Source organism: Alosa pseudoharengus, unplaced genomic scaffold (assembly GCF_046254945.1).
Source record: "Alosa pseudoharengus isolate Yale_2024_CS ecotype anadromous, Long Island Sound unplaced genomic scaffold, YU_APseudo_1.1 YU_APseudo_1.1_scf_13, whole genome shotgun sequence".
NCBI classification, from domain to species: domain Eukaryota; kingdom Metazoa; phylum Chordata; class Actinopteri; order Clupeiformes; family Clupeidae; genus Alosa; species Alosa pseudoharengus.
Window position 1 is genome coordinate 698,870 of NW_027468598.1, and position 13,803 is coordinate 712,672.

A 13,803-nucleotide genomic window follows, 5' to 3' on the forward strand; every position below is an offset into this window, starting at 1 on the left:
TCTGACAGGCGCCACTCAGGCTGAGGCACCTCCCACCAGCTACGCTCTCTCTCTGCACTCACTTTGGGGAATTGTGGCCGTATAATCTGGGCTGGCCCCCGGGCTGAGCACTAGCTGACTCTGGCCTATCCCACGTTCCTGCCTCATCTAGCTCCTCCCAATCACTTCCCACTGTGAGCTCCGATTCAACTTCCCAAAACTCGCTCACACTCACAAAGGAAGTCCAGACAGGTCCACGGAGAACTCCCAGACCCCTCCTTTCTATCTCTTCTAAGACGGATTCTTAGATTCTGTGCCTACTTTCTCACTCACCACCTCTGCACTCTGCTCTACCACCTTATCTCCCTCTCTGTCCTTCTCTGGGCTTAAGGAGTTGTAGGGAGGACTGCTACTAGAGGGGCTGTAAGGGAAAAGGCCTTACTCAGAGGCTCAGGCGTCTCTGTTGAGAGGTTGGTGAGTGCTTTTATCAAAGCATTTATATCCAACGTATGTATCCCATGCAAATCCTTGATCAGTATCCCAATTGCTATCTCTAATGATCCACGTTTTTTCTCATCTCCTTCAGTTAGACTTATTCTGTTCTGAGGGTTTCTACCTGTCCGAAATGTTCACTGGCTCATTTTCCTGTCCAGTGACATCGGCTCATTTTTATATTCTAGGCTTTTTATCTGTCCAAAATCTCACTGGCTCATTCTCCTGTCCAGTGACATCGGCTCATCATTTTTTTTTCCTATTCTAGGGGTATTATTTTATTATTCTATTGTATAATATTATATCTTCCTATATCTTCCTCGTTCCTATTCCCCCTCTAACCAGCTTGAAATGTTCCTTGCCAGGCTAATTTATGGCCTGGTTGACCTTATCACCCCTCTACTCTGCTGCAGCAGCAGAATAACCCTATTCTGACTTCTCTAACCTATAGAGGAAATACCATAAAATTATAAAACGCATGCGCTTTTAAAGATCAACAGTACACCCCCATCTCCCTCCTATGTCTCCATTATTCTTTTTTTAGGACATAGGTAAACAATCGTGTCCCGGGTTACCCACCAGTCTCCAGACAGGCCGATTCCCCACTAATATAAGCAAAAGTGCTTACCTTTTTTTGGGCTACACTTTTAGGTCTATACTCCTCCACCCATAACGCCAACCACAACCGCACTAAGGCAAAAGGACGTAACTTCGATTTTGGCAAAAATGAGTTTTTGTCATTATTAAGACAATAAACATAAGTTTTATCATGTAGACAAACATCAAGTTTCAATTCGGTTGTTTTTTGGGAGAAATAAGATTATGTTTTTGCCGTAACTTCAAAAAGCCGAGGGGAAACTGTGGCAGAAGTCCATAACATCAGATACGGCTTTATGCCTTCCTTTCACGCTGCTACTGAACACTCGATTGAATTTATGATGCGAAGTTATGGCAACCCAGATAGCAAACATACACTGGGACGGAACTGGGCCACACCTACCACAACGTCCGGCACGGATCTGCATAATGGACCTGATCCGGCGTCCAAACGCACATCGGTCCAAAATTGGTCTGGATCCGTTTGACGGATCTGGTACCAATAAGGGCTAAGACTGGCCCAGTTCCGTATGGTAGTCTGTGTTACTGACGTGTTCCAGATCTGATTATCATATGCAATACGGGTCCGCTTATTGTGTGTGGTACGGACCCGTTTATCAGACATCAGCTGGCTTTATTTGACATGTGAAATGTGATTGGTAATTAGGCCTAATTATCCTGAAAAATCTGTTTGCTACACATTTGCTAACAGGTTCGTTATAGGTTCACCCAGGCTAAAGTTCGTAACGTTTTCCCAACAGCTCAACTGATAAACATAAGCTAGGCTACAAACACAAGAGGGTAAAAAAAACTTTACACATAAGTGTCTAATTATTTTTTTATTCAACAACCTGGCTGTAGAAGTGCAATCCCAGACAAAGTTTAAGTCGTGTTAATTCCACTGTTCCCATCGATATTCAGGCTGTCTTCCTCAGTCATCTCCATGGTCAATCTGAAACAACACAAAATAAACATTAGCCATTTATTCCTTTTTGAAAATAGGTAGTCACAATTACACTCGTTTTTTATCATCAGTGATCCTTTTAGCGTTATCAATGTTTTTTCCAAAATAGTTATTGTGATGGCTGTTTTGCTTAAGCTAAGGTAGTAGCCTATATTGCTGGAAAATAATAGTATAAACTTACAGTAAAGTTATCAATCGCTCGGCTGCTTGTTGTTGTCTCTGAATAAACCAACAGAGATAAAAAGCAGATAGCCTACCTTGAAAAGTTGGGCAGTGTCCTAGTCCAACCCCAGGCAAATCATGTCAAAAGATTGATAGTGCGCAAACCAAAGATCCTTGATTAACGTTACTGCTTGGACTTCTGCATGCGTGGCAAGAATATGGGGTTGTCTCATAGCACTGTTTGATCTGTCATAAACAGCAATTGACTATTTTTACCACTGCTAGGTAATAATAAAAATAATGAAACGAGCATATGATCAACATTGAGCCAACTATATCTTCTTTTCCAGCCTTACTGTAGAAATGAAGTGGCCATGGGAACATAGTGCACCCCCATGGTTTCTAAATTTGTGCCATTCCAAAGTACCTTTTTTTTCTTTAGCAGCCAGTTGACAATGAACTAGGGAAAGGACAGTCAATTTAGCAGAATCAGCACCTTAATTAATATCATTACCACCTGGGTCTGCTGTGAAAAAATGGTCCTTCGGCTCATATCCGTATCACAGGTTTGGGCCAAATCAGTGTTTTGTATTTTAAACGCATTTCCTGACTTCCAGTTGAGTTGCGGAAATCGGACCTGGGACAAATCTGTAAACCGGTGATAAAACAGCATTGTTAGCAGAGCTGAAACCTGTATCAGGAGTAGACCTGGCCCACAGCCAGATACCGTATGTCCGCTACAGGCGGATCTAAAGGCTTTTATGCGGATCCGGCCCAAAGGAAATTGCTATCTGGGAAGCTGCCTTCTGACCGACCATCAACGTGAAGTTGTATTGCCGGCTGGAGTTAAGTATAGTATAAGTATAAGTATATATACTTTTTTGATCCCGTGAGGGAAATTTGGTCTTTGCATTTAACCCAATCGGTGAATTAGTGAAACACAAACAGCACACAGTGAACACACAGTGAGGTGAAGCACACACTAATCCCGGCGCAGTGAGCTGCCTGCTTCAACGGCGGCGCTCGGGGAGCAGTGAGGGGTTAGGTGCCTTGCTCAAGGGCACTTCAGCCGCGGCCCACTGGTCGGGGCTCGAACCGGCAACCCTCCGGTTACAAGTCCAGAGTGCTAACCAGTGGGCCACGGCTGCCCCAAAAGTTATGTCTAGGCTATGCATTATTAAATCACCTCAGACACACACTAACTTCAATAAAGTGTATAGGCTACAGTAGCCTACATGTTTTGCAGTGCTTGATTTTTGTTAGATTGATGGCTTTGAAACGTTACCTATCCTAAATGCCACGATCAAGGAATGACATACTGGTGCATTAAAGATAGGCTAGCTAGGCTATCAAGATTAGCCTAACTTAAAAGCCTAAACTCAATAACATATTCAGTAACAATCGCATTAGAGCATGGCTTGTAGCCTAGGATATCTTAATTCACACCACAGCCCGTAATACAAGGCTACATGTCAACTGGAAAATGTTTCTCATACTGTATGCTAGCTCTCGCCTGCAAATGATAGTCATTGACTGAAAACGACGCAAGTTTGTTGGAGCCGCAACGACACACCTTCCACACACACACCAGCAGCAGGGATGTAGTAATTTAGAGCCTACCTTTTGTTGAAACCTGGTTAAAATCCATACCAAACAACCGACGAGAAAGCGAATCCATTAAATCTGCCACGAGTTTTTAAAACTTGCTGCCGGCTAGTCAAAACTCCCAAGTTTTTACAGGCTGTCAATTCTATCAATGCATCCTAAAGTTTAGTATAGCTGCAGGTTGGTGGGGAAATTAAAGCTAGTCGCAAAGCAGGCAGCTTTAAATTGCAGTAATATAAAATGACCAAATAAAGGCAACCAATCACATCCTAATCTACCTAATTTGTGTGGGAGAACTTTGTTTTATCATCTGCATTTGGTTAAGTTTCCATTCTATCCAGGAAAATGTATCCTACATGTATCCTACAGTGTTTAATCATAACTTAATCAAAGACCTCCACACATCATCAAAATGTATTCCTGATTTCATGATAATAATGCAAATATCCAAGAATAATGCAAATATCCAAGAAATATTAATTCCTATGTTTTCACTGAAACTTTTCAGCAGACATTAAGATGCTACAATGGGATGATTCTGAAATATTTATGCTGTTCTAGGCTGGCTATAGAAATAAACAAGCCAATTAGTCTAAATTAGTGCCTCAAATCCAAACAGAAATATGCTTTATATATATTAAAGGTCTCATTTCATCGTTTTTCATTAATTTTGCAGTGGTCTGTAGTATTGATGAATGCCCTGTGAGCCGGTTTTGGTGAAAAAAATGCTGTCCTGCGTCTGTTTCATGCTGTTCTAGTTTGGTGGGGAAGGTGGGCGGGGAGGAACGACTGGATTTCGCCTCTAGTCATGAATATTAATGACATGCTAATGAATTCACCTCTGATTGGCTAACAGTACTGTGACGCTTCCTGCAGTGCGTCCTCATCCGATTCTGCCTGTGCTATGCTCCATATTGAACTTTACAGTGCTAAAACCTGGCTAAAACTCGAGTCAAAACTGTTGCACAAAATGTCTTCGGAGATACAACTTCATGTGTTTGATCCTAGTATCCGAGTAGGAAGAAGAACCGCTTCCTGATCGTTTGTCGGTGAACGTTGGTTTAATAGAATGGTAACAATTGCCTGTCAGCTTAAAATCTCTCCTAAAAGAGGTAAACATTTGTGACAATCGTCATCTTGCTTTCAAGTAATAAACAGTTGGAAACGTTTTAAAATAAAGACCTATTTCTTTACACAGTCAAAAGTCTTTGCAGGATGTCGTTATCCTGTTAAGCCTGCCTTAAGACTCTCTAACGAAATAGAGCGCTGTGATTGGCCGTCATCCACGGTGTTAAGCCAATAGAAATTCCTATGGTTCGATACTAGACGTACAAGCTGAGCAAATTAATTTGCCGCCGCTAGGGTGCGTCTACATTTCTAGGCTAAGGTGGTCTGTGAAACACTGACAAATAGTAATATTGCAGTCTATTAAAATAATGCAAACACAAAACAAGAACATCCAAACTATGCACAGAATTAACAATGTCCTCTTTTTGCCAGACGATGCAGACATCTGGCCTACAGATCCTTTGTAAAATGGTGCTGGGATTATTTAGGGGAAAAGGTCTGAGTTGTTGTTTCGGCTTGTATTGTCCTGGGGATCCGAAGGGACAACACACAAAACACATTCGTTGGCTGTTATGATTCTGTTACATTGCTCTTTGATTGTGCTGGGCCATAGGTGGAGCCATCAGGTGTTATTGTGGAGATGTCGCATTCATCCTCCACCTCATCTTGATCAACCCGAGGTCTTCTAGCTGGCCTTGGATGAACAGGCTTGATGGCAGTAGAGGTAGCAGGCCCCCATGCCCATGGTGTATCCAAAGTGCTTGTATCAATACTCATACTTTTCATGAAGTATTCTGTTTGGGTACCTAAAGTAAATAAATGTGTATTACTGTCAAGTTACAAGATACTACTTATAGTACACAGGACATTCACTCTCTCACACAAAACTGTACTGGCACAATGGAAACAAAAATATTTTAGTGACTGCGGTAAGGTGTATGATGTACTAAGTAGCACACCCACAAGAAGACATTCGGTAATATCAATTCTATCTGTTATGCAATTCATGGGTTTCATCAGGTCCATTTACACAGGTGTATTAATCAAGCACCATGCAGTCTGCATTCATAATCGAGGTGCTTGATTTTATACACCTGTGTAAAATGACCTGAAGAAACCCATGAATTGACTTTCCCAAACATTGATGAGCACGTAAGAACCTGTATTAGCCTACTAGAAAAAGACTTCTAGAAACTAACTAGCACAACAAAAAAGTTAGATCACAAACCTTTGCTTCTAACGTGATGACCTAATGTAGGCTAGAAAGCTGTGTAGCCTGACATGAGGATGTGCTCTGGAAGACATACAAAACACTAATTAAACAGCAAGTAATCAAACAAAACATCATTGTAGGCCTACAAAGGTCAATGTAACAGTGGCAAGAAGACATAAATTAGACTGAAGTGTAAATACCTGAGCTCTAGTGATAGCAACTTAGCCTAATAGTGCACGGGTATTGTGTTTTTGATTTTCCCTTTTTAGACTAGAACAATATCCGTACTTAGTTGAGCATAAGATATTGTTGCTAATATTATTATTTGTGGTTTAACGCTTAGGTTAGAAGATTATAGGTTCAACAAGCTAACTCTCTGGGTAGTGTGGTCAGTTTCTTATGAGTGTAACGTTAGCTACACCAGGCACGTAACTGAAGCATTCCGTTCGCGTTATGTAGGCTACTGCAACAATAGCTTCCAATAGGCCTAATCAATGGAAGTAGCTACACCTTGCGTGTTAGTGGCCTGTAGGCTACGTTCAGGAAAATAGACCATTCCTCTAATGGATTTTACCAGAGCCCTTCCTATTAGACATTCTCTGATTTTACACGTCAACAGAACACTTCAGTTACGTGCCTGGTGTAGCTTCCTGTAATATAGGCTAGCCTAAGCCTAGCTTGTACCCTTTTCATGCATGCTAACGTAAAGAATATGAACATGCTATTTTGTAACAGATGTTAGGTGGAAAAGTTTGTTTGTACTTACAGCCTGTGAGCTGGTGGTCGATCGTCATGACTGTACAGAAGCAGGTTTTCAGAACATCAATGCAAAACCACTTTCTAACTGTAGGCAGTGAGTGTGGTCGAAATGATTGGAACACAGAACTAATGTTGCACTACTTCGGTGGTGGTGTTGCAACGATAAATCCGAACCATTTCTTCCTCAACTCTTGTTTCTAAGGCAAGACATCAACATTGATGTGTTATTGCCACAAATAACACAGGCACGATATTTTTCCGCCATGTTAGCAACTTGCTGTTAGCTCCTACTAGCTGCAGAGAGACAATCCCCTAGCCGCAAAATCTTCCAGTCTTTCTGTAGGCGGTCACAAGCCAAGGTGGGCGAGGCCATGAATAATCAGTTTCCCTTCGGCGTCATTGGGAAGGGCTCTTTCTGATTCGCTTGTTTTTCCGTGTATTTTCTTTCATTGGCTAATGCGGGCAATGGGGGTAGAAGATCATTTTCACGTGCAGCATGCATATGCAACTTGGAGTGAGCTATAGTATTTCGAAAGTAACAAGTATTAAACGGTTTCTCAGTGAATGAGACCTTTAAAACATCAAAACACTCTCATTCTTAATTCTGACATCGGTCAGAAGTGACTGTCTGTGTGGTACTAGTATGAGTATGAAATACAGAAAAAAACGTCATCATTTTCATATGATGTTGATAAATGTGAAGCCATTTTATCATAGTGAGTCCAATAGGGTTAATATTGCTTACATTTTAAGTGAAAGTTATCATTGTCATCATAACATTGTGCTATAAAATAGAAGGGTATTTTGCCTTAGTATGACCGATTGTCATTTAGTGGGCAATACTAAGGCAGAATACAGTAACTTCCAAAAAAGGGTCAAAGGTCAAATTTGAGTTAATTTTTTTTTGTAGATAGATTAATACAGGTATACACTACACAATGTGAAAATTACAATATTATACCTATTACTCAATTGTCAGGACATTAAGATAACTTTAAAGGCATTTTTCTCAGTTTCACACTCTGGTGAGTTAAGGTCTTTTGCCTTAGTAGGGCAGTATACAGCAAGATCATTACTAACTCTCTTGGCCTTTACCTGTAATTCGGGAATTGCATATGCAACTCCTTGTTTATTTTTGATGCATCTGTGTACACATGAATATTATGTCCATACTTTTCTCTCACATATATTTCAAATGTACAATTATCAATAGTAACTCAACGCTCCCTTTCTTCCAATAATGCTAAATCTATTGCTACTTCTTCAAACATCTATCGAACAACACTTGAATATTCTACTGTTGGACTTACACTTAGTGTTGTAATTTCCATTCCCCTTGCAACATTTCCTACTGTCCACCCAAAACATGAGCTCTTTTTTTTCCTTTTCTTGGCAGGGCATTAGAACCCTCTGACAAGGATGGTCCTCTTTGTGGCCCTTCAGGTTTGCCCAGTAAACTAGGGCCAACTGCTCTCTTTTTAGCTTATAAGGCATCTCTCCCATCTCCACCTGGATTGCAGCCACAGGAGTAGTTTTATATGCCCCGCTACATAATCTCAAAGCCTGATATTGTATTACATCCAGTTTACTTAACTGAGTTGCAGAAGCAGACCCATATATAAAACATCCGTAATCCAACACTGACCTCATTAACCCTATATAAATAGTTTTCATAGCTGGTCAAACATTGCATAACATTTAAGATCTTCTTACACTTATCCACTACTTTTGGACATTAATTGCCCATGTAAGCATCTTGTCATACCACAGACCTAAATATCTAAAGAAGTCTACTCTTTCTAATTCTGATCCATATATCCTAAGTTCTGGATTTATTTTCTTTCTTGTAAAAAACATGGTCTTTGACTTATCCACTGAGAATCTAAATCCCCATTCAAATGCCCATCTTTCAATAAAAAAAATATACACATAAGTAATCACATAAAACACATAAATAACCATAAATATTACAAATTTACATGTAAATGTCAGTCTTAAATATTCCATTCAATACAAAATGCTACTTGATAAATAACACCAAACACTGAAACACATATAAGCTTACATGGCACAAACCACAAATTGCCACTTTAATTGCACGAACCCCATTAGCCTATTTATCCTTTAAATCTGTTAACCCAATTAAAAAGCAGACCCTCTTGTTACACCAATCGACCAAACACTTTCTAATAATATTTAAGAAACATGCAGCCTATGGTCATATTAACACGCATTTCATCAAGACAATCAAAGCATGGCAAACAACGCGTATTAAACAGAGCTACGCATCCAGCATCCAACATCCTTTCCATAGTTTTCCCCATCTGAGAGGTCAAAGCAATTGGTCTATAGCTTTCTGGAACTGTTGGATCTTTCCCTGGCTTCCTTATAGGTATAATTATAGACTCTTTCCAACTTCTTGGAATAGTGCCTTCTTTCCAAACCTTATTGTACAAATTTAGCAACATCTCTTTCCCTTTATCACTTAACTGTTCTAGCATGACATAGCAGATACTATCCCTTCCTGGAGTTGATTTACCCAGCTTCCTTAAGGCTTTATTAAGTTCAGCTATTGTAAATAACCTATTTAACGCACTACCATCTTCACCATCACCTTCCTGACTGATACTCCCATATCTTGCAATAGTATCCTCCCTTCCTCTTCTTTCCTCTTGACTTAAATTTTCAGAGCTATGTACTTTTACTAGTGTCTTTGCTATTAGCTCCGCTTTAGCTTCACTGTAACACTATTTTGGCCATCCTTCATTACTGGGTAACCAAACTCTTTCCCACAGCCTCTTATTCTCTTTATAGTTCCCCATACTTTCTCCACTGGTGTTGACCTTCCAATTGAGTCACAAAACCTTTTCCAATACTCTTTTTTATATATCCTAATTGTTTGCCTCACTATTGCCTGTAGTCTCTTATGTTCAACTAGATTTTGAAAATTATGTGTCTTCTTCAACTCTTTAAAAGCTCTATTTCTTTTCTGTATTACCACCACATTCTTTTGACCACCATGGCAGAATTTTACATAACTTTGTGGGTTTAGACTTTGGAATAGCCTCTATTTCTGCCTGAATTATATGCTACTTATCTCTGTATTTAACTCCTCAACATTTTGATCATCTCTGACCGACATCAAAGAACACTCACTGATTTCTCTAAACTTCTCCCAGTCAGCCTCTTCCAACCTCCATCTCCCCTCCGTCACTACCTTTCCCACAGTCAATTCCATTTCTGTTTGAATTAGTATAGGATAATGATCACTTCCCATTGTACTTTCTCTCATTACCTCCCACCTACACTTCCTAGCTATTGCTACTGTAGCTAGTGTAATGTCTACTGTAGACTCTGTCCCCCTTGCTACATCTATCCTTGTACCACTTGTATTATTTAAACACACTAGCTCTTTCTCTTCAATAAATTCCTCAACAATGCTCCCATTACTATCATCCTTAACTCCCCATATGCTATGTGCATTGATAGTATATTTTTATTACCATATTTCTCTTAAGACTCAATCAGGACGATGAAAGATCAGGATCCAGGCATTTATTCTTTTCAATGAGGGGCCAAGGGAGAAAAGGCATCTTTGTGTCACCCCATCATGGATTTCACCAGTATCTCAGTATTCTCTTCTTTTTTTTTCCAACACTTTTTTTTGCCTTTTTATGCATTTAATGATAGGACAGTGAAGAATGACAGGAAGCGAGTGGGAGAGAGAGTCGGGGTGGGTTGCGGAAAGGACCACAGGGCGGGAATCGAACCCGGGTCGCCGGCGTACGGTGCAGGTGCCCCAGCCAGTTGCGCCACGGCCGGGGTCACAGTATTCTCTTCTAAAGACTACCGGAAGAGGCTGGCCTTTTATGCTCAATTTGCAAGGGTGTGGTTCACGTGGTGATCATAAGTACAACGTCCTTTCTCTTCCCGCCGTTTCCGTCAGCCACACCTACTTGACATTAACATATTAGGCAGGCTCCTCAGGTAGAAATGTTATACAGGATGTTCTAAACATTCTTACACTTGATTCATTGTACTCCTTGTACTGAGACTATAAAAATGATACCAAACATGAATACTGAAGGAACTGTAGGGGGCGATGAGGGTCAAGGAGAGTGAGTGTGTGGTGAGCAGGCAGAGCCCCGAGAAGGCTCACTGGTATGGAGTGATTGACACGGAGATGGCAGGGTTTCGGTGCAACACAAGCAGTTTATTTTGATTTTCAATTTAGTTCTTTGTTCTTAGAGAGATATATAATACACCTTATGTCAAAAGTGATGGATGGCCCTAATTAAATCAAAAATGTGCTGATTAAGGGGGGGCGGGGCTAGGGGCCAGGGGGCGTTACCTTCCAGATCATTCTTGATCACGTGAGGTAGGCGTATCTTATGACGTCATGATGGGAGGTCTTACTTTCTGCAGGCGTGTCTTATGACGTCGTGCGAAGGGGTGGGGATGGCATGGGGAGTTGAACAGAATTTGTGTGGAGCCTGTGTGGCGTGCGTGACTTGCGAGAGAATCTGAGTTCAGAGCCTGGGCCTGGGCCTAGTAGTAGCGGTAGAGGCAGGCAGGCAGAGTCCTGGGGATGCCTGCGAGAGAGTCTGAGTTCAGAGCCTGGGCCTAGTAGCGGTAGAGGCAGGCAGACAGAGTCCTGGGGATGCCTGCGAGAGAGTCTGAGTTCAGAGCCTGGGCCTAGTAGTAGCGGTAGAGGCAGGCAGACAGAGTCCTGGGGATGCCTGAGTTCAGAGCCTGGAGCTCCTATAGTCGCACGTCTTCTCCCTCGGATGGTTTGGCTGCAAATGACTGAAAAACGGTAGATGTGGAGGGGGCGTGATTAAACAAATGGGAGGAATCAAAAAATGTGAAAAACAAGCACAGCATGGGGGATAGGGGTTGAACTTGCACGTGCACATGTATGTTGAAAAACACAGGCATTCCTTAAGCATTAAGTCACGCTGGGCCATCAAGGACGAGGGTCGTAAACACAGAGAGGATAAAAGGAGCAGATGCAATCGGGGCCCGGGTAACCTTTTTAAAATTCTCCTTTAAGCCTTATGGCATGCGATTGAAAGTTCAAGCACAATAGGGGTTGGTGTAGGATTACATACATGAGGCCTATGTTGCAAACGCGGGGCATTCCTTAAGCATTAAGTCACGCTGGGCCATCAAGGACGAGGGTCGTAAACACAGAGAGAATAAAAGGATCAGATGCAATCGGGCCCCGGGTAACCTTTTTAAAAATTCTCCTTTAAGCCTTATGACATGCGATTGAAAGTTCAAGCACAATAGGATTGGGGGGAGATGGCGTAGGATTACATACATGTAACCTATGTTGCAAACACAGACATTCCTTAAGCATTAAGACACGTTAGGTCATCAAGCGCCGATGGGTTGTAAAAATAGAGAATCGGTTAGTGAGAGGATAAAAGACCACATACAGTCTTCTATGTTTCAGCTAGAGAGAAAGAGCAAACATGGCTGAGAGAATGAGAGGTACTGACAGTGCTAGTGCTAGCGGTAGTGCTAGTGGCAGTGCCAGTGGCAGTGAGGAAGATGCGCTCATTATTGGGGGCCAAGCAGCGAAGCTGCGCGGCAACCCATAGTGATTCTACCTTTTCTTATTATTGGGGGCCAAGCAGCGAAGCTGCGCGGCAACCCATAGTGATTCTACCTTTTCTTATTATTAGGGGTCCGAGCAGCGTAGCTGCAGGAACCCTATTGTTTCTGTACCGTTCATTTTTTGGCCAAAATTCTGTAAAAGTCATACTGCAGCCTAAACCGTAACTCCAAAACTCTTGAAATTTTCAGGTATGGTTACCAGTACCCCCCTCTACCCATAACCCAAAATTTGGGGTACTGCACCCAAAGGTGGCGCTATTGAAAAAAAAAGTTAATTATGCTTATTTCTCCTTACCAGATTAACCTAGACTCAAAATTCTTTCAGAATATTAATCTCTAAACTCAGATGCATCTTTTTGGCCCTGGTCTTATGGTCTACAAATGTTTACTTTTTCCACAATTTCATGGAAAAGCCAAACATTATAAAAAGTTTCACACTCTTCAAAAATAATCGAATCTTCACCAAAATTCTCACAGACAATGTTTAGACCAAGCCTCACAAAAGTTATCGCTCAGAATTTTGATATTTTGTTCCATTTCAGAGATATAGGCCAATAAAGTTAGACCACTTAGGCCTTTTTTCCTAGATCACCTATATTCCTATAAACCGTAAGTCCTAGAAACTTGACATTTTCAAGTATTGTTACCAGTACCCCCCACTACCCATAACCCAAATTTGGTGTACTGCACCCAAAGGTGGCGCTCTTGTCAAAAACGCTTATTTCTCCTTACCAGATTCACCTAGACTCAAAATTCTTTCATCATATTAATCTCTACATTCAGATGCATCTTTTTCACCCTGGTCTTATGCTCTAAAAATGTTTACTTTTGCCACAATTTCAGAGAAAAGCCAAACATCATAAAAAGTTTCACAGGCTTCAAAAATTATCAAATCTTCACCAAAATTCTCACAGACAATGTTTAGACAAAGCCTCACAAAAGTTATCAAAATAATTTGGATACGTTGTTCCATTTCAGAGATATAGGCCAATAAAGTTCGACCACTCAGCCCATTTCTCCTATATCACCTATATTCCTATATGAGTAATTTTTTTTTCTTGGATAACAACCATACAACCATCATTAGGTGGATACCATTAACAGTGCACATTTTCAGATATGTACTCTTTTTTATAAAGCCCTTAATTCTATTGTCAAATGTATGCTAGGAATTTTCTTGATGTTGTGTGTTTGCCAACACACATTTTCACCATTTGAATGTGACTGCTCAATGTGTATGATTGTCAGTGGCTGAGTGGGATAATGCCTAGTGCTGGTGTTTGTTAGGTTGAGAGTTCTTATCCTGCTAGAGCTTTAGGCTCAAGATGCACATGCTATTGGT

At 41.1% G+C, this 13,803-nt stretch overlaps 2 long non-coding RNA genes across 2 annotated transcripts; both read right to left on the minus strand.

Moving 5' to 3' along the window:
• Window positions 1-1,932: 1,932 nt before the first annotated feature.
• On the minus strand, window positions 1,933-2,436 carry LOC143121011 (uncharacterized). The gene is made up of 2 exons (XR_012986351.1): window positions 2,290-2,436; window positions 1,933-2,020 (listed from the first exon to the last, which is right to left on the minus strand). It is a non-coding gene; the product is annotated as an uncharacterized LOC143121011 (long non-coding RNA).
• Window positions 2,437-5,533: 3,097 nt separating this feature from the next.
• LOC143121012 (uncharacterized) lies at window positions 5,534-6,877 on the minus strand. The gene is made up of 3 exons (XR_012986352.1): window positions 6,847-6,877; window positions 6,096-6,161; window positions 5,534-5,673 (listed from the first exon to the last, which is right to left on the minus strand). It is a non-coding gene; the product is annotated as an uncharacterized LOC143121012 (long non-coding RNA).
• Window positions 6,878-13,803: the final 6,926 nt, after the last annotated feature.